The sequence below is a fragment of the Aulonocara sp. 'chitande type north' Nkhata Bay genome, linkage group LG1 (genome assembly GCF_057382095.1).
Source record: "Aulonocara sp. 'chitande type north' Nkhata Bay isolate Kocher_YH1m ecotype deep benthic linkage group LG1, A_spYH_male_GT1.1, whole genome shotgun sequence".
NCBI classification, from domain to species: domain Eukaryota; kingdom Metazoa; phylum Chordata; class Actinopteri; order Cichliformes; family Cichlidae; genus Aulonocara; species Aulonocara sp. 'chitande type north' Nkhata Bay.
Window position 1 is genome coordinate 31,534,725 of NC_141344.1, and position 20,420 is coordinate 31,555,144.

The 20,420-nt window shown below is 40.8% G+C and overlaps 1 protein-coding gene across 2 annotated transcripts in view; it reads right to left on the reverse strand.

Moving 5' to 3' along the window:
• The window catches only part of kcna4 (potassium voltage-gated channel, shaker-related subfamily, member 4), a 145,696-nt gene that overhangs the window by 78,488 nt on the left and 46,788 nt on the right, over positions 1 to 20,420 (reverse strand). Inside the window, exon 3 of one of the 2 annotated variants that reach the window (XM_086293690.1) lies at positions 12,913 to 19,830. The exons of the other annotated variant lie outside the window; for it this stretch is intronic. The gene's annotated coding sequence lies outside the window, so the exon portion shown is untranslated. Of the gene's footprint in view, positions 1 to 12,912; positions 19,831 to 20,420 lie in introns of those variants that run through there. 2 annotated transcript variants of the gene reach the window in all.

A 20,420-nucleotide genomic window follows, 5' to 3' on the forward strand; every position in this document is an offset into this window, starting at 1 on the left:
GCACACAGGAAGTCTTTCACAGGAGTAAAGTGGAGCTCAACTTGTGATGGCAGTGAAGCCACTGGCATTTTGATCTGTGACATCTTTAAACTCTTTTAATAACACAGTAAATGGTAAATGGCCTGTATGTGTATAGCGCTTTACTTAGTCCCTATGGACCCCGAAGCACTTTACACTACATTCAGTCATCCACACATTCACACACTGGCGAGCTACATTGTAGCCACAGCTGCCCTGGGGCGCACTGACAGAGGCGAGGCTGCCGGACACTGGCGTCACCGGGCCCTCTGACCACCACCAGTAGGCAACGGGTGAAGTGTCTTGCCCAAGGACACAACGACCGAGACTGTCGGAGCTGGGGCTCGAACCGGCAACCTTCCAATTACGAGACGAACTGCCACGATCCCCCGATAAGTACTAAGTACTAACACTTCATTTTCATGTCAAAACACTCACCGTCCCCTTTTACAGAAAAGTTAAAAACAATAAGAATAAACAAAAATGCCCATCAAGTCAATAAAACAAATTTCCAATATGTAAAGTCAGAGGATTTATGTGACGGTGGAACACGGTCAGGAAATGAAAATGTTTTGGAAATGGAGAGAGACTCAGTAGCATGAATGTTTGGCTCTAGACCCCATGGTAGTGAAAGGGGGGGGGGGGGGGGGGGGGGTGACATGGAGAGAAGATGGAGACCTGAGAGTACGAGTGGGTGCGTTGACATGCAGCAGTTCACAAAGGTATTTAGCTAGAAGCCAGTGGAGCTGGTGAAGGTCAGGTGTGGAATCAGAGTTCTGGACCAACTAAAGTTTATGTATGAAAAGCATCAAATGCTCTGGGGTCTCTTCAACCTCTTCAATCTACAAACATCATCACTGCATCTTACACTGTCAGCAACGCCAGTACTCAAAACTGGAACCTTCATATGATGCTTCTACTCAGCCACTGTCCTATCATTTTCTTCACTTATTTTAAAATGTTATTTTATATATTCATTTATATATGTTTTATTAAAAACCTCAAATAAAACATTAAGGGTAACAGACATGCAAGGAAAATAAATGCATTCATATACCTTGATCAAGAAGTATTAGTGCATCTTGTGCAATTTGATTTTGAAATCTCACAGCAAAGAATAAATCTAAACCATTGAAACACGATGAAAGGACAAATAGTTTTATCTCTGGCATTAATAACATAAAATGACCTTTTACAGAAGGGTTTGACTTCAGTAAAGTTTATCAAGGACGGAATGATAAAACAGAATAAAATAGTCTTTATTCTGTCAGTATTTATAGATGACATGCAGTGCTCTATTACTCACTGAAACCTGTATACATAGATTACATTCATACAGTTCTAACAAGCTTCAGTATGACCACCTTTATTCTTCAACACAGCTTGAACTCTGTTAGACAAGCTTTCATATCTTTTCTTTAAGTAGTAGGAATGGTTCATAGAATAGAATAGTTCAGGAATAGTTCTCTGGGCTTCTTGAAGGACAATCAATGCTCTTCTTTTGATGTTGGCTGCCTTTTGTTACAATTTCTGTCAACATGATCCCACACTGCTTCAAGGACTGGGCTCTGGGGAGGCCAATCCGTGATCCCAGTTTTCCACTGTGTGTTTTTCTATTGTATTAGGTTTTCCTGGATTTAATTTCCAGTTTCAGATGCTGTTCATCCACTGTATATAGTTTTTTTAGGCCCACCACTTCTTTTATCCTCCACTTGTCTGGTTTTCTTTCTTTTTTTGAGGGCACACAGTAGACCATGCTGAGATACTCTAAGAGTTCAGCAGATAGCTCATGGAAATCATCTTGACACTGTAAAAATATAATCAAAGGCTGTTATATCTGGCATTCTTCTAACTTAAAACTGGGTACAAATTATATGGACTAATCTTGTCTCAAATGAATGAAGACGGATATGTTTATATCAGATTGCTAGTAGCAAAGTTTAACAAAAGATTGGAGATTTAAACTTGTTTCTTTAAGTTTTCTTAGACACAGGACAGATTTATGCCTTGAGTTAGTCGCCTTTTTATGATTGAATGATTCAGTCCAGGTATAACAATTGGACTGAAAATGAATTAAAAAGCAAAAGAAAAACTTAAAAAAAGTGATGGGTGTGTAATAGTATGATGGAACCAATTCCACGAAGCTCCCGGCGTGAAGTTTTTGTGCTGATGTTAATGTCACAGGAAGTTTTGGACCCCTGCAGGCAGGAGAGCATTGACAACCTTTATAGACTATGCACCTCAGCACTCAGTGGCATTGTTCTTAATGTTTACATGATCTGCCACTTCATGGCTGAGTAGCTGTGCTTCCTTAACAATAACACCACTTAGAGCTGATGGTAGAATACGACTGGTTGCAATGATGGCGTCCAATTACAGCACCATGCTCAAATTCAGTGAGCTCTTTAGACTGACCCATTCTTTCACAGAAGGTTGTAAAGGCAGCCTGCATGGCTGGGATGCTGGATTTTATATACCTGTTGTAATGAGACTGAAAACACCCAATACCTTTATGCACATAGTCTACAGCTTTGACACACTAACAAATTTTTAATACTCCATAATAATCCATTTTCTTAGACGCTCAATGAATTCACAGGGGTGCTGGAGCCTGTCGCAGCTGTCACAGGGTGCAATGTGGGATACACCCTGGAGAGGTTTGCCATCCATCATGGGGAAGTCTGAATTCTAAGGAATCCAGATCCAACAGGTCTCAAGCAGCCAGTCCTTAGAACTGCCAAAGTCCTAAAGAATATTTTAAAATTCACTGTCAGTTGTTGAATGGCCTAAGAAAGATTTCTAGAGTTGAAATCAAAGTATGTAGTTTTAATGTTATATTTTTAGGTTACAGTGCCAGTGATGGCATTTTTGTACAAATATTTATAAATGTTACCACCAAACACCATAATCATACTTAACTCTTCAAGGCACTTGGGATTTGTCACAGTTCGATACCAACCCTTCAGTAAATGTTACTGTTGTTGACATTTTTTGTCCTCTCACCTTCGTGCATGGTTGCATTGAAATCCCACACAGCACAAAAGGAAACGCCTTCCTCACGCTCCCCTCAACAATTCAGTGACTCACCTCCCGTTTATGAAGCCTGCATCGACCCTGATAGTACTACAGCTGAGTTTCACATATGAAACTGTCCCCGTTTCCCTTCGGCTCGGCTGATCTGTGCATTTCATATGATTCAGAGCATCACGGATCATTAAGCATTTGCAACACGATCAGCGTTCCCACGTTCAAAATGGTGGAGGGGAGCTGTTTAGCGAGGAGCCGCTGGATCCTGATCAAGCCTCTATGCTAGGGATATGTTTTCGCTACAGACCACACTGCCTGTTACCATGACAACAAACAGAAATTTCTCTTCTCTCACACACACATTTAACCCGAGTGCTTTTCAACACTGCAACCATCCTCCCCTCTCTTCCTCTCTCTCCCCCGGAGTTGCTACCCACTTCTCTGCTCCCAGCATCTCCAGAGTTTGGGGAATACACTTCAATTGATCTCCTGCAGACGAGCGGAGCGAGACCGGTCACGTGACTAATTCAGATGTCAGCGACATCACTGCCTCGTTTCTTCTCGCTTTTCAGGCACGATCGTTTTGGGCGCAAACTACAGCGGAGCCTGTGCAACCTGAAGCAGAATGAATTGAGCTAACAAACACGGTGAAGCGACGAGGCGCTTAGTGTCGACCCGGCTGTGCGACCGGGTCAGGCCCACTCAGGAGATCCGCCTGGCCTCCAGTGAAAAATACAGTCCCAGTCACCTGTTTTGACCTCTTCCACCACATGAGTAGAGAAAACATTTTGTTGTTGTTGTCTCCACATAGAAATAGACTCTCCTCGGGCTTGGAGACAGCAGAGAGGATACTCTAACATGCTGTGAGAGGACAGTCCTACTGAGCACAGATCCCAGAGCAGCACTGGGCCTTTGACCTTTGACTTTCATAAACTTTTACATTTTAAAATGCTGGATAAAGAGAAACCAGACAGTGTCCCCTTTATTTTAGCGCCTTGAGCTGTGAAACACGTTTGGATTGACTTTACACGTAAAGCAGATTAACCACACTGCTCCTGACAACCTGAACTGTGTTTTCCTCTCACTTTGTATGCCGAATGACGTGAAACCTAACAAGCTGCTTAAGCATCTCGACTTCAAAGCAGCTGTTGGGCTGTGAGATAAATCCAATGGAAATCGCTGATGGTTTGATGTGTGTTGGTTGAGTGGGGTTGCACCGCTCGCCTGTCTTCCACCTCTGTTTTTCCTCCCAAACTCCCTGAAAATTGGTTACACCGTAGTTAGTCAGGATGTCTGCATTTGTGGACTTTATATTGATCTATAGGCTCACGGACACATACATCTGTCTAGATCTTTCTGTATCTATTTCTTGTTCTTAGACTATTTGCCTCAAAAAATGTACCTCTGTCACGCACAACTAAATACAGAAACGCTGTAAAATGCAACATTTATCCCTGACAACATTGAACATTGTCATTGAATGCCAAATTTAATAAATTGAGAGTGAAAGGACTATGCCAGGGGAGTAAGTGCAAGGTCAATGCCACTGGATCTAAGTGCAGAAGCTGGTAAATGTTCCCCTGGGGAGGTCACTGGCCTGAGTCACGCTGTATTTGTCTGGCAGAAGGCCGACTGGCATTTTCTGGATGTAAAAGAACAGTTTGTCCATAGCAGCAAGAACAATTGTTGCTGACAACTTTTCCGTCCTCAGCTACGGTGACGGCAGCGGCGTTTGTAAAGGAGCAAGCAGGTACCATTTGGGTGATTGGGTTTCAGGGGCCACAAGCATGAGGCAGGCAGGTGGTATTGGGTTTCTGTGCTGAGGGGAAATTGTGAACGCCAAATTCGCTGGCATGATCATATGAGAGCAACCTTCTGCCATGTGCTGATATATTGTTCCCTGTCAGGTGTCGTCTTACGGCTCTGAGAGATGGGTTCTCCTGGAAGAGAGACGTGTCGAGCGTGAAGCCCAAACAGTGCTGTGCCACCACTCTGACTCTGCAAGTTGTGTTCAGGAGGCTTCTGCTGTGTAACACAAATATACTGATGTGTGTGTGTGTGGTATACATCTATCTATATATATAGATATAGATATCTATATATATATATATATATAGATATATAGATATATATAGATATATAGATATAGATATATAGATATAGATATATAGATATATATATCTATATCTATATATATATATTAGTGCTGTCAATAGATTAAAAAAAATTAACTAACTAATCTCACAATTTTCTGTTATTAATTGCGATTAATCTCAATTACTTTATTAATAGCCTGGCTCCAATAACATTTTTTTATTCTTTATATTTTAAGTAATTATCGTTGTTCACCGAAGTCCAGTGGTCTCCGGTGAGAGCGACATTCCTTACTTGCACAAGCTTGCTGGACTGCTGAGCCCTCTGGTCCCCATACAAAGTGTGCAGTCTCGACACAATGGTTCCTCTCGAGGGCAGATTGTAACACTCATCTCCTGATGCAGCACGAATGACTTCTCTCAGTCCATCATCTTCTACTATGCTAACTGGTCGGCAGTTTTTAGCTATCCAAACAACCAAGGAATTGGTTACCTTTTCTCTCACATTTTTTGTTATTCGTCCACAAGCACCATACTCCTGAAGCGTAGACTGGCGAGGTCCCGTAGAGGTGGATTCAGTTGGCTGTTTTGCTCTCAGGTGATACGCCAGTGATGAACTGCTTCTGTGGTACTTGAATTCAGCGTTGCAAATTGTGCATCTTACTCTCGTTTTGTCCAACAAGCCATCAGGCAACTTCTTAAAGAGAAACTTTCCACCCAAAAGTCCGCCCTCGTCCATGTTTGCGTGTGTTAGCTAGTGTTAGCTAGATAGTAGCATGGTGTCACTTCTTCTTCTTCTTCTTCTAATCATTTCTGTCAGGCCAAACGCCAGCATAGCACACTGTTGCCCCCTCCTCCAGAGGTGCTCATGAATTTAAAGGTCTTAGATTACAGGAAATTAATAAAAAAACAAAATCAGCGTTAAATATTTTTAATGCATTAAACATTTCGCGTTGATCTTAACAATTAACGCGATAATTTTGACAGCACTAATATATATATATATATATATATATATATATATATATATATATATATATACATATATATATATATATCTATATATATATATATATATATCTATATATATATATATATATATTAGGGGTGCAACGATATTCGTATCGATATTGAACCGTTCGATACAGTGCTTTCGGTTCGGTACGCATATGTATCGAACAATACAACATTTGTAATTTATTTTATCAATTTTCCTTCTGACGATGCTGTCTGTGTTGAGCGCTCAGTGAATCTGTGTTCGACTACTCCGCCTAGGCTGCACTGTCGAGCGCAGATCCACTGAGCGCTCAACACAGACAGCATAGTCAGAAGGAAGAGCGCAGGGCAAGCTAGCGAGACAGAAGTTAAGCTCTCCTTGCAACAGGCATTGAACCTCATTCAGATCTGGCGTTTGGAATTATTTTGGTTTTCATGTGACGTATGACCCTGAAGGTAAGCGAGTCATGGACTAAAGTAAAACAGTATGTTGGATGTGCCATGCAATGCTCAATTACATTGGTGGTTTTTTTTTTTGGGTTGTATGGAAGCCCCAAACGCAATTTCATTGTTCTTGACAATGACAATAAATAAATAAATACTAAATACTAACTAGTGTGTTAGCGCAGTTAGCTCGTTAACGTGTTGGCCGTCTAGCCCCATGCACGGAGCGATCGGCGGTAGCTCGTTAACGGAGATTTGCCGTGTTGTGGCGTTAAGGTCATTTCAACGAGATTAACCTGAAAGCACTAGTGGGAACACAACGAATATGACTGCACATTTACGCCGACATCATCCTAGTGCAAAGACAAAAACAACAAGCATGCTACTAACTTTAGCCGAGTCATTTAGACAGCTGTTAGCACATGATTCTCCTTATGCTGCTGAGAATATAGCCCAGAAGAAGCGGATAGTATAGCTTTTATTTTGGAAAGAGCCATTTCTCTGTAATAAACTCTCTTTTCCAAAGATGAGTGATTCCTCAATCAGATACAGGGCTTGCAATATCGCTAGCCCGACGTCCCGGAGCTAGCGATTTTTTTCAGTCCGGCTACCAAAATCTATCTCTGCCCTGCCCGTCGGGCTATTGTAGGAAAAATATATGTCAATGCTTTTGCATTCTTTCAGAAATGTAGCTGGGTAATTATGTCATTGGCATCGGTGAGCCACTGTCAATATGTGACATATTGAAGTCGCGTTTGAATTTGCGCTTGTTTTTTTGCTTTCACTTTGCAATCGTGCGAACTGTGTATAGAGAGCGACAGCACTGATCTGTGAGTGATGATAATTTGTGCACCAATTCCTCTGACATCGTCTTATTAATCGTTAGCTTACTATGCAAACATGACAAGTGAAATCTCCCGCAGCAAGCTTAAACATGTGAGAGGTTGATCGCGCAGAGAATCGCTGAGCTTATGTGAGTGCGTGTGTAAAAGCATTTCAGTTCTGCTGAGCCAAATAAGACAGGTCGGGGTGAAGAAGTGACAGCCAAAGAAAAGCTTACCACAAAACGGAAAAGTTATGACAAATCAGACTATAAGGCAAAAAGAAAGTGCAGCTTTATGGTTTCATGGACAAAAGAATTTCTGTGGCTGCAATATGACGAGCTATATAACCAGGGCTGCACATAAGTGGTCCGCAGGTGCGCATTCGCTGTCAAAATAAAAAACACGCACAAGGGTTAGGGTTAAATTTAAAAACTGTACTTTTGAGTTAAAATATATATTTATAATTTTAATAAATGACAAATTAAAAATGCATGAACATTTTTTTGTATCGAAAAAATATCGAACCGTGACACCAAAGTATCGAACCGAACCGAACCGTGAATTTTGTGTATCGTTGCACCCCTAATATATATATATATATATATATATATATATATATATATATATATATATATAAACACCCAGCACGCCCCTGCGGGCGGTTTATCCTTCAAGCTCGGGTCCTCTACCAGAGGCCTGGGAGCTTGAGGGTCCTGCGCAGTATCTTAGCTGTTCCCAGGACTGCGCTCTTCTGGACAGAGATCTCCGATGTTATTCCCGGGATCTGCTGGAGCCACTCGCCTAGCTTGGGAGTCACCGCACCTAGTGCTCCGAGTGATATATATATATATATATATATATATATATATATATATATATATATATATATATATATGTATATATATATATATATATATATATATATATATATATATATATTAGGGGTGCAACGATACACAAAATTCACGGTTCGGTTCGGTTCAATACTTTGGTGTCACGGTTCGATATTTTTTCGATACAAAAAAATGTTCATGCATTTTTAATTTGTCATTTATTAAAATTATAAATATATATTTTAACTCAAAAGTACAGTTTTTAAATTTAACCCTAACCCTTGTGCGTGTTTTTTATTTTGACAGCGAATGCGCACCTGCGGACCACTTATGTGCAGCCCTGGTTATATAGCTCGTCATATTGCAGCCACAGAAATTCTTTTGTCCATGAAACCATAAAGCTGCACTTTCTTTTTGCCTTATAGTCTGATTTGTCATAACTTCTCCGTTTTGTGGTAAGCTTTTCTTTGGCTGTCACTTCTTCACCCCGACCTGTCTTATTTGGCTCAGCAGAACTGAAATGCTTTTACACACGCACTCACATAAGCTCAGCGATTCTCTGCGCGATCAGCCTCTCACATGTTTAAGCTGCGGGAGATTTCACTTGTCATGTTTGCATAGTAAGCTAACGATTAATAAGACGATGTCAGAGGAATTGGTGCACAAATTATCATCACTCACAGATCAGTGCTGTCGCTCTCTATACACAGTTCGCACGATTGCAAAGTGAAAGCAAAAAAACAAGCGCAAATTCAAACGCGACTTCAATATGTCACATATTGACAGTGGCTCACCGATGCCAATGACATAATTACCCAGCTACATTTCTGAAAGAATGCAAAAGCATTAACATATATTTTTCCTTCCTACAATAGCCCGACGGGCAGGGAAGAGATAGATTTTGGTAGCCCGACTGAAAAAAATCGCTAGCTCCAGGACGTCGGGCTAGCGATATTGCAAGCCCTGTATCTGATTGAGGAATCACTCATCTTTGGAAAAGAGAGTTTATTACAGAGAAATGGCTCTTTCCAAAATAAAAGCTATACTATCCGCTTCTTCTGGGCTATATTCTCAGCAGCATAAGGAGAATCATGTGCTAACAGCTGTCTAAATGACTCGGCTAAAGTTAGTAGCATGCTTGTTGTTTTTGTCTTTGCACTAGGATGATGTCGGCGTAAATGTGCAGTCATATTCGTTGTGTTCCCACTAGTGCTTTCAGGTTAATCTCGTTGAAATGACCTTAACGCCACAACACGGCAAATCTCCGTTAACGAGCTACCGCCGATCGCTCCGTGCATGGGGCTAGACGGCCAACACGTTAACGAGCTAACTGCGCTAACACACTAGTTAGTATTTAGTATTTATTTATTTATTGTCATTGTCAAGAACAATGAAATTGCGTTTGGGGCTTCCATACAACCCAAAAAAAAAAACCCACCAATGTAATTGAGCATTGCATGGCACATCCAACATACTGTTTTACTTTAGTCCATGACTCGCTTACCTTCAGGGTCATACGTCACATGAAAACCAAAATAATTCCAAACGCCAGATCTGAATGAGGTTCAATGCCTGTTGCAAGGAGAGCTTAACTTCTGTCTCGCTAGCTTGCCCTGCGCTCTTCCTTCTGACTATGCTGTCTGTGTTGAGCGCTCAGTGGATCTGCGCTCGACAGTGCAGCCTAGGCGGAGTAGTCGAACACAGATTCACTGAGCGCTCAACACAGACAGCATCGTCAGAAGGAAAATTGATAAAATAAATTACAAATGTTGTATTGTTCGATACATATGCGTACTGAACCGAAAGCACTGTATCGAACGGTTCAATATCGATACGAATATCGTTGCACCCCTAATATATATATATATATATAGATATAGATATAGATATATATATAGATATAGATATATATATAGATATAGATACATATAGATATATATATATATAGATATATATATAGATATATAGATAGATACTGTATATATATATATATATATATATATATATATATATATATATATATATATATATAAGGACATGCAATGTATTTTAGAATTTACTACAAGCTCCTGTGCACATTGCTTTAAAAATTGCCTTTTTAAATCGGGTAATTCTTTTGGATACACCTTTTATATAAATGTGACTGTGATAGCCTCATCTGGGATCTATCATGCTACATCTAGGACTGAATTCAAAGTCCTGTTTGTTACTCTTTATAAACTTAGGCATACCTTAAAGACCTCACAGCACCACATTATCCAAAAGCTAACTTGTTGTTGCCAAAGTTTTAGAAGGTAGAATGGGAGCCTTTTTCATGTGGATCCAGCTCCCAGTTTTGACTCTGGTGATAGACACCCTCATTGAGTTCAAAATGAGGCTTTAAGCATTGATTTTCCTATCGAGCTTAAAGTTACCACTGAAGCTGGTGACCCTGAACCATCCCTTTATTTATCCTGCTCGGGCAGGTGGAGGTAGGGGTATCTCCCATGATGCACAGAGTATTTCTCCTCCGCTCTCATGGGTTTCACCTCCCGTGCATTTATATGCTGCTATAAATGACTCAAAGTTACGACATACAGTCGTAACTTTGAGTCTTCTCTCCCCCACAGTTTGTGCTTCGTCCTGTTTGTGGGCTCTCTTTGCTCTTCTTTTCTCTCATCTCTTTCCCCCCTCATTCCTCAGCTGGCTGTGGCAGATGGCTGCCCCTCACTGAGCCTCGTTCTGCTGGAGGTTTTCTCCCAGTTCAAGGGAGTTTTTTTTTTCCTTTTCTCCCGACTGCTGCCAAGTACTTGCACAAAGTGGATTGATTGTTTTCTGTCTTTACCTTACACCTTGAGATAACTTCTATTGTGCTATGAGTGCCACGCAAATAAAATGAATGGAACCAACTGTATAACTGTGCAGCAGTGAGCTTCCTTTGCAAGCTCTTTGTTCAAGAAAGAAAAAGTGAGCAAACACAGTGGATAAAACATTCTGCATCACCGCTTCTTCAGGTTCACTCACAGCAAGGAGGCAGCCATCTGAACGAGTTGGTCTGGATGTTTGTTAGTTGCATTGTGTGTGTGTGTGTGTGTGTGTGTGTGTGTGTGTGTGTGTGTGTGTGTGTGTGCAGGCACCCTCCTGTAGACCTTGTCTCGTTTTTTCGGGAACAGCTGTAAAGGGTGAGCTACTATATATATCCTCGACACTGGTCTAATTTTCCTCTCTTTGAGCTGAACCCACAGTCATACATCCACCTTTCAGGGTCGCTGTCATCCACAACAAATGACAAACTCTCTTAGCTCCTCAAACATTTGTAGGGCATTAAAAAAATTCAAAATAATGTCAAGCATTTGTTAAATTTTCCCCTGACAGGCACTGGAAACGAATAGTTTCCATCCCAGCGCAACCACTGCGAGGAGGCCGAGCACGTACCCGCCCGCAGCACGTCCATCAGCAGCTTGATGGATGAACTGGTGTTTGTCCAAGAGTCTAGTAATTGCACCACAACGGAGCCATTTGAAATATTTAAGCAGCGTTGAACACGAATGGCTCGGGCATCCAGTTTCAAAAGCAACCACCGTAAACGGCCACTGTGGGTGAAAATGTTCTGTCACTGTGATACCCGGCCCCTGCTGACAGAGCTGATTCTGACTGAGCCGCACAAGTGATGTCCCAGCAGTTCAGCCAACAGCAAACAAAACACTGTGAGAAAACAGGCAGGGAGGGAGATGTGCTGATGTTAGCAGATTAGCCAAAGTAGGCGATTGCATGACAATGTGTAGTTAAAAAAACAACAACAAAAGAACCCCCATAATGACAGGATAGTTTAAAGTTTGACGTAAATGGTTTCTGTTTCTAAGTGTTTAATATTCATGTCTTGCAGTGTTGTAATCTCGCTGCTTTTTGCTGCGGTGCTGAAGAAATGCTACCTAACCACAAAAAAATGAGCCCACTTCACTTCAGTCCATCTGGCTCACTTAGAATCACATATGGGAAGACAATGACATCTACAAAGCTCGAAAAAGTACCCACACCATCCCTGTTGCTCACGTACAAAGTCTTAAATGCATGTGTACCGATTACCTGATACGCACAGATCCCATTGCATGCCCACGTGGAGTTTTAAGACAAATTTCATGCTGCCAGCTTCCAGATCCACAAATGTGAGCTGCGTTCACGTGTAAAAGTGGAACACCTGGGCTTTAAAAGCAGGCATTTCGTCATATAATAGATAGAACAGCTCAACACCCCTCTACTAGGAATTACAGATTTAATAATTAAAAGCATTAAACTGTAGCCTGAAGGTTAATATATAGGTTAAATAAACTGTTATTACACCCATTTGTCATTAGGCTTAACATTAACATTAGCCTGCTATTATCAGAGAATGGTAATATTGTTATAATATTACACTTCTTTTCCCAAAATATACAGAGATTAGTTAGCATATATTCCCTCCAGAGGATCGACAGTGATACACAATTATGCTGTTCTGTCACCTGTGCGCTGACGCCCAGATGGCCCAGTTTTGTGCAAATCTTAGCACTTCTGGATTATATCATACGCATTTGCTTTTGAGGCATATTTCTCTCCATAATCACACAGCATAAGAAAACTGTAGCTGTATCGCACATCCACCGCAGTCCTCAAATTCACTCAGCTGCTTGCGAGAACGCAAATGCCTGAGTCAGTTGGAACGGACATTAAATGGTCCTTAACCTGCCAGCTCCCTGGTACAAAGTCCTATAATGTCTGATTGAGCCCATAGAGCGGGTAATTGTCTGGGCATTAGGTGCTGCCTCCTGCATCCAAGCTGAATCAAAAGAAAAAGAAAGAAAAAGTATTACTTGCACTCACAGACCATCTCCTGCTGTGTGAGAAAGGGCAAACACTCACAAGGCCCCAATCTGATTCTCTTCACACTGTCCTGGTTAAAGTACTTTTGAGGAAGATCAAGTCCATCACCATCCATGCCATCAGTTACAGGCTTGTACATCTGCTCTATGGGTGCACCAAAATGTATAGGATAGAAGACTGAAATACGCCTTGTTATATTTGTAAGTAATGAAGATTAAAGATTAGACTAGAGTAGCTATTCATACTGAGTATTTATGCAGGATTTCTAAGATTACTGTAGACCCGCCTTCAGATGAGGTTTGTCTATGACAGCAAAATGATGAGCAGCATACTTCTGTTTTCTGGATTTTTATTGAATATATTATATTTTTCTTTAATCAACATTGCACATATTCCATTTCAATCACATCTCATATTGCTGTCTACAAAATGTTATGAATGTAGAAAATCCAGAATTTGGAAGGCTTACCCCCAAAAAAACTAATCAAAAAAAAAAAATCATAAATAAAACAAAGAAGAAAACAAAACAGGACAATTAAGGTCAGAAAGTGACAAGCTCCAAAGATACAGAGAGAGAGAGTGAAGGAGAAAGAGAGGCGCACCCTCAGGAAAGGAATACAAACATACCTTGGATTAGGATGCATATTTCTCAAAACAAAGCATCATGCAGAATAAAAGCAAGGCTGGCCAAAACTCACATGGATATTTCTCAACACCTGAACTGTAGAAATATTTTACATATTCATGAATAACTACTGCCAGTTTCTCTGCACTGATCAATGATGATTATCCCTCCTTTGTAAACTCAACCCCCTAAACAAAAAACAGAATCGCCATCATTGTCATCATCACACTGCAGCAGCAGAGCAGCAAGCATGTAGAAACACCTCTCGTGGCTGCACGTAGACGGCGTTTCCACTGCGAGTGAGGCGATCGTGAGAATCATCGAGACTAATAGTAGATATGCTGGATTGTGACCGCCGTTACTTGTAGCTGACCAATCTGCACCAGCTTGCATAGACGCCTGATTATCCTGGTTTTGAACCCCGTCTCTGTCCTGTCAAATTCTCTCCTGGAGTAATGATCAGAAACAACTGTCACGTCGGTTTCACAGGTTAAGAGTTTCTGACCTAATTGCAAAGTGCTAAATTAGAAATGTTGTGCATAAAGAATGCCCGTTTGCTTGAAAGTGATACTCCCACATGCTCACTGTTTCTTGGCCTGTAAATGTGAAGGTTTGCTTTGGGGGGGAATTGTGCAGTGCCCCACATGCAGTCTGTTCATGACAAAATTATTGGCTACAGCAATTGGTCTGCATACTGTAGGTAAAAGGACACATACTAATTATCTTTCTGTGCTGGGCGCGTCCCGAAAAACAGCACGTTTCATCTTTATGACCGTCTGCGGGCTTTTAAATCATACTTTGGATGCGAGGATTACGGCAGGCCCAGAGAAGCTAACGCTCCGTAATTAACCAAAACATGCAAATAGACGAAACACAATTAAACGAAGCAATCATCTTCACCACATTCAGTGCGCACGTGCAACTGGACAGAACGTGCTGGGAATATAGACAACGGCCGAATAAAGAAGCGGGCGCTTTGCATCAGAGTGCGTTTTCTGCATTTGCAGCACATTTACTGCCGGACCTGTCGATGACGGCAATTTTCCCATTTTTGGCTTTGTCTAAATGTTGCAAACGTGTTGCGGAATTGGTGGAAACGTTTAGTTTGTTTGCTTGTGTTTTGTCTAATTTCACGCGTTCGAATGCGTTTTACTGAGACATGACACACAGAGCATTTATCACAGAGCGAGGGGGGGAATTACACAATGTTCCAAAAAAATTGTCTTGTTTTCCATTAGGGCTGCAACTATTTAGTCATTCGTCATTTGTTAACTGGTGCAATTTCCCTCAGAATCCAGAAGAACTCAGATTCTCAGTCTGACATTTTGGGATATGATAAAAGCATCATGGCCTGAATTTGGATAAGCTAGAACCTGTTTTCCATCAACAACCGAAGAGATAAGTCCACACTTAATAAAAAAAAGTCATATGTCTCGTACTTTGATGAAAGATGGTTGAGCCCTGTAATCTCTGTCTAGAGAAACGCAGCAAGGATATCACTGGTTTGTGGTAGAGTTACATGTATGACCAGTTATAGTTGCTTCTGTATTAACTACTAAAAGTGCTTCCAATTCCAACGTAATACTCGTGGTCATGTGGTCATCCTCGCTGTAAACCCAGTAATCTGACCTTTGTGCTTACATTAGCTGTATTTCCAACAGACACAAACAAATTATGCAAAGCTTTTTTTGTTTTATTTGTCTCATATCTCAGACCGGTTTCTAAATATATGGATGCGGACAGGTAAACACTGCGTTCATTGAATTTGCAGCACGAAAACACTTCACAGCAAAAGCAAACTGCGTCACCGCTCAACAGTTCTGCAGCGCTCCTCACAGGGCACCTTGTTTATAAGGAGATTAAGACATAAAACGAGTTTCTGCTGTTATCTAATGCTGTGGATATTACAATAAACACTCGGGCTTTTATCCTCATAATAATGCAGCGCTTTTATTTATGTACAGTATGTGTCGGCGGGATGTAATATCCAAACCGAGCCGCATGGAAGCATCTGCAGTGCTTTCCGGGTGCAATGTGAAGATATCAGGCTCAGTCGGTTTGTCCTTTCAAGATATCTGGAGACAAAAAGAGGGTTTTAAATTTGAATCAAATTCAGTGTATGAAGAGTAAATTCAGTCTTAAAGGCAAAACTGACATTTTTGTTTCACTGAGCAGGGTCTTGGTTTTCGGGTTGGTTTTTAATAACTGTGATGCTCTGTGAAATGCTCTGTCATTGTGGAGCCCAAATGTACGAAGAAACTGAAACCTGGACTAAATTCAAAGGCTGGCTGAACATGAGGATGTAATTTCGACGGTTTTGGATCAACGCTGAAAAACCATAAGAAACTTTTTTCTCAGCTAAATCTGAACCGTCTTGTTTGTCTTGGCTTTAGAAACCAATCGGTGATTTCTTTCAGTGAGTAAATCCTTTGTTATTGACTAAAGGAGGCATTCATCTTAAAACTTAATCTTGCTCGGTTGCACAGAGACGGAAGAGTCTCGCAGGTGTTTAGGCCTCAGAAATACGTGAGCTTCGACAGAAAAGCACTTTCTCACAATGTGGGCGCTTACGTAAGAGGTCTTATTAATCTAAAACTCAGTCCCAACAATTGTTTTCTTTTGTTTGAGTTTAGTTCTTTTCTTTGATGTGTTGAGTTCAAAACTGATCTGAGCGACTCTGGTCAGCAGTTGTGTGAGCTACTCTCTCTGGCATTCAGAAATGTTTTACATGTAGCGTTGGTGAGTTTTCTAGCTCCAAGGCAATTGTAATTAAAATGTTCTCCTCTCACCTCGTCCTGTGTGTTATCTAATGTCCCCACACAAACTGTTGGTAACCTCCCCAGCAGCTTTGTAAAATCTGCTCATTTGCCGCGCTGAATCACAACAAATTATCACTGCAGTTATTACCGCAGGTCACTTTAGCGTCCTTAGGAATGCCTAGCAGTGCAAAGTTTGCTCACGACAGGACCTGGATGATGAGGCTGGATAATCTGAGGACCTTTCTGTTTAGTGTACACGTCCATGATTTTCTGCTTCAAAGGCTGAAATTCCGCCTTGGTAATCTTCTGTCTTTGTATGTGACATTTTTCTTGGTTTCCTTCTGAGTATTTAGTTTAGAGCATATATAACTCAGTGCTGTGCATCAGTGCAGCTCGACACAATTGTCAAGTCTAACCAAATAAATTCTTTTAATTCATAGATTGAGGAAATGGGTTACAGAGTGCCCAGATTTCCTCCAGCCTCCTTTGGTGCTTATTTGCTCTGCTTGATTGAATGCGGTGGCCTGCGGGATCAATTGGCAGGCTGATCATGTTCTTTTTCTGTCTACTAACCTGTGGGAATATTACTCTTTGGCTTTTGTGGTAACACCAAGCTGTAGCTAATTAATTTGTCCCTCATAAATATATCAGTGTCACACAGCTTCTGGTCATCACTGGCAGTTGGTGCGATAGTATCTGGGATAGCTGCGTCTCAGATATCTGAACACCCCGTGAGCTAATGTTCAGCTTCAAATGCAAAAAATCCAGCAAAAAATAACCAATTTACATCACAGAAAATCATGTTTCTGTCAATATGAGTCGACAATAACAATCGGCACACACTAACATTGGACGTATATGTGATGCAGCATGCAAAAAGCCGGTCAAAGATACGGACCATGAATCCCAGCAACGACGCAATCAAGAACAACTGGACTTCACGAATATTTCAAATATTTATTGTAGCGTCACTGCTTGCAAATGCTTCTTAAAGCTATGCCCCCAAAATACAGTTTAACAGTTTGTGATGCATAAACTGCAAATAAACACCTCGTCCAGCCAACGTTTTAGCCATGACGCGAAACCCCCTGCTCAGCGCAGACACAACGCCCAAGGGTGTGACTTTCACATCGTTAGCCTACAGTGATCAATGGTTTCGCATGATGCTAGCACAGATTTTATCAGAAGTTAACAAATGTGCTACAACTGACTATTAATTTTCATTCTTACTATATTGCAATAACTCCAACACACAGTCTGACATCTTCAAATTACAATCTCATCATAAAAGGTAGATAAATGAAACCAGTTTGCTGTCACATGCTGCATCACATATGTGTATGTGTGCATCCTTAGCTACAATTGGATGTGTGATTGCTCCTTTTGGATCACCTTTTTCCCCTCCTTTCTTTCACACATTTGTTGTTATGCAACTTTTTAAAGTGACAGTCCCTAACCTCTGCTACTGTGCACTGGTGTTCTTGGTTAAACTGCTGGTATCCCTCCTCACAATGATAAAGTAAACTGACGAAAAAAACCCCACATCTTTTCTATAAAGAGTACCCCAAATAAACCACTGACATCTGTTTTTAAAATATTGTGGCTATAGGGTGATTTAAAAAAAAAAAAGAAGAAGAAAAGAATTTGACACCAAGGAAATTTTTTAACATTCAGTAAACATCTTTCGTAAGGGTCACTATATTGAGGTAATTACAGATATGAATTTTCAGAAAAAGAGCACACATGAGAACTTGGAAGATAAGATGAAGGACACAAGCTTTCATGTGCCATTAAAGCAAATAGTGTATGTAAAGGGTGCTTTTTAAAGGAAAACAATGTCTTCATTAAAATATATTTATATATGTATGTATGTGATATGATTTACTACTACTGGCATGTCAGTGGACATTTCTAATCCTTGTATTCACAGGCAACTTTGCAGATCTAAGAGCGGTAACAAATGCCAGCGCCCCTCTCACAAAGCTGCACAAATGACATCAGTAACCTCATGTCTCAATATGCCAAATAAATAGGTAAGTGGATTTTCAATGGGAGTTTTGTTAAAAAGACAAAAGAAGAAAAAGGAACAAATGAAATAAAGAAGTACACTGAAGAATGTTGGAGCAGCATTCGCAACAATATGAAGAAAGTGAAACGGACAAACTGAACACAGAGGATTATGGTGGATGGTCATAACAGTCAAAGAAAGTGAAAAGTCTCAAATTACTCTATCTGCGAAACACATCTTAGGACACACAAGTAGAAACGTCTGGTATTTACATTTTTTTTCCTATTCAGTGTGCATCTATGTCACAACATTTTCCAGAAGTCCACAACATACAGTAAATTCAGGGTTTCACCTTTGGTTAATGTAATTATCAAGGCTAGGTTTAAAAAAATATAGAACACACGTCCATGTTACTTTTGCATACAGGTAAATTCAAAGTGAAAACATATCAACAAAGCAGCTGGTCAGCTCTAAATTTGCATCGGAGAAAAGAAACGTAAGGTATTTCGTCTTTACGTCAATGATTCTCGAGCAGTGAGAGCCCGGCGAGTTTCGTCTGCTGTGATAGAAAGTGAGTGTGGCTGATATTTATGATGGGTGTTTATGTGCCTGACATCTTTGCTTTAGTGTAAGTGGATCTTAATGTAAGAGGATAATCTTCTGATGTATTTCAGTGTGTTGCATTGAGCCAGTCAATATATGTCTCGTATTTCTCTCCCAACCCTATACACTTTCCGGACGAGGATTTCCATGTGTTATGACACAATGTGTCGTAGATCGTTATTTAATTTTTTTTTTGCCAACAGATAAGCGAGCAACTCAGGCCAGCCTTGTGTGGTTGACAATATGAAACGAGATTTCTTTTTTTTTTTAAAAAGTCATACTGCTGGCCGCACAGAAGCAGAGCAAACTCACCATTTAGTAACCTATGACACCTACGAAGCCGACCCAACTAAAACATGTCGACGTTACGACCAAACATTATCTCTATCATATTAAAATATTCACATCTGTTCCTTACAAGACACTTTTTTCACATGTAAATAAAACATCTGTATTTTTGAACAAGTCTTCTTAGTTATCTTCACTTCATACATCTTTACATGTGTAGTAATTAAGGCAATCATTTTGGGCCGCGACTCACTCACACGCTAACTCCAGTCTCAGCCTTCGAGGGTTTGTTTACTGATACCATACAGCAGCTCTCTCCTCCAATTGTCCAAACGCCAAGTGTCATCCGGTTGTTGCTTTTCAGTGTCCGCTTGTGCTCAAGATGACCTGTCACAACGTTTTGCTTGTTCTCTGTGATTTCCAGAGATGCGGGCGGGGTGCAGGGATACTCCCTCTCCCTGTAACTGGCAGCGCTGCAACAAAGAGAGAAACAGGAAATCTATAATCATGCTTGACGAAACGGCACCCTCAAGATGGAGCAATTTGCCCAAACACCAAGCTGATATTGTGCATATTTTCCTTTCCCACCCAAAAGTTGGGCAAGATGCACTCACTACAGATAAACATCAGGGTCATTAAGCAGCAGCTCCTTCTGAAGCACTTTGGCAGGGGATACGTCTGAGCTTTGTATAAGACCACATGGGGGTTTAGTTACATAAATAAACCATTTGTTATACACCCCTTAACATGCTTACGTTCATTTATCCTTCAGTAGCTTAAGCACTTAAAACAGTTTACTCTGTCTGCCAGTATCATATTCATCCAATGACAGGGGGTTCTGATTTATTGAACTGATACAGTTTATTTACACTGAGTGAAATAACCAGTGGTTTTGTTTTTTGTTTTTTTAATGCTGCACCGTCCCATCAAACCGGGGAAGCCCTAATGTCACAGCACTAGACACACCCATTGTTGTTTGGGTGTACAACTTTTGATAACATCATCCTGCTGGAGAAGGAGACGCACAGATAAGTCCCATCCACACAAGCGCATGACTCGCCTC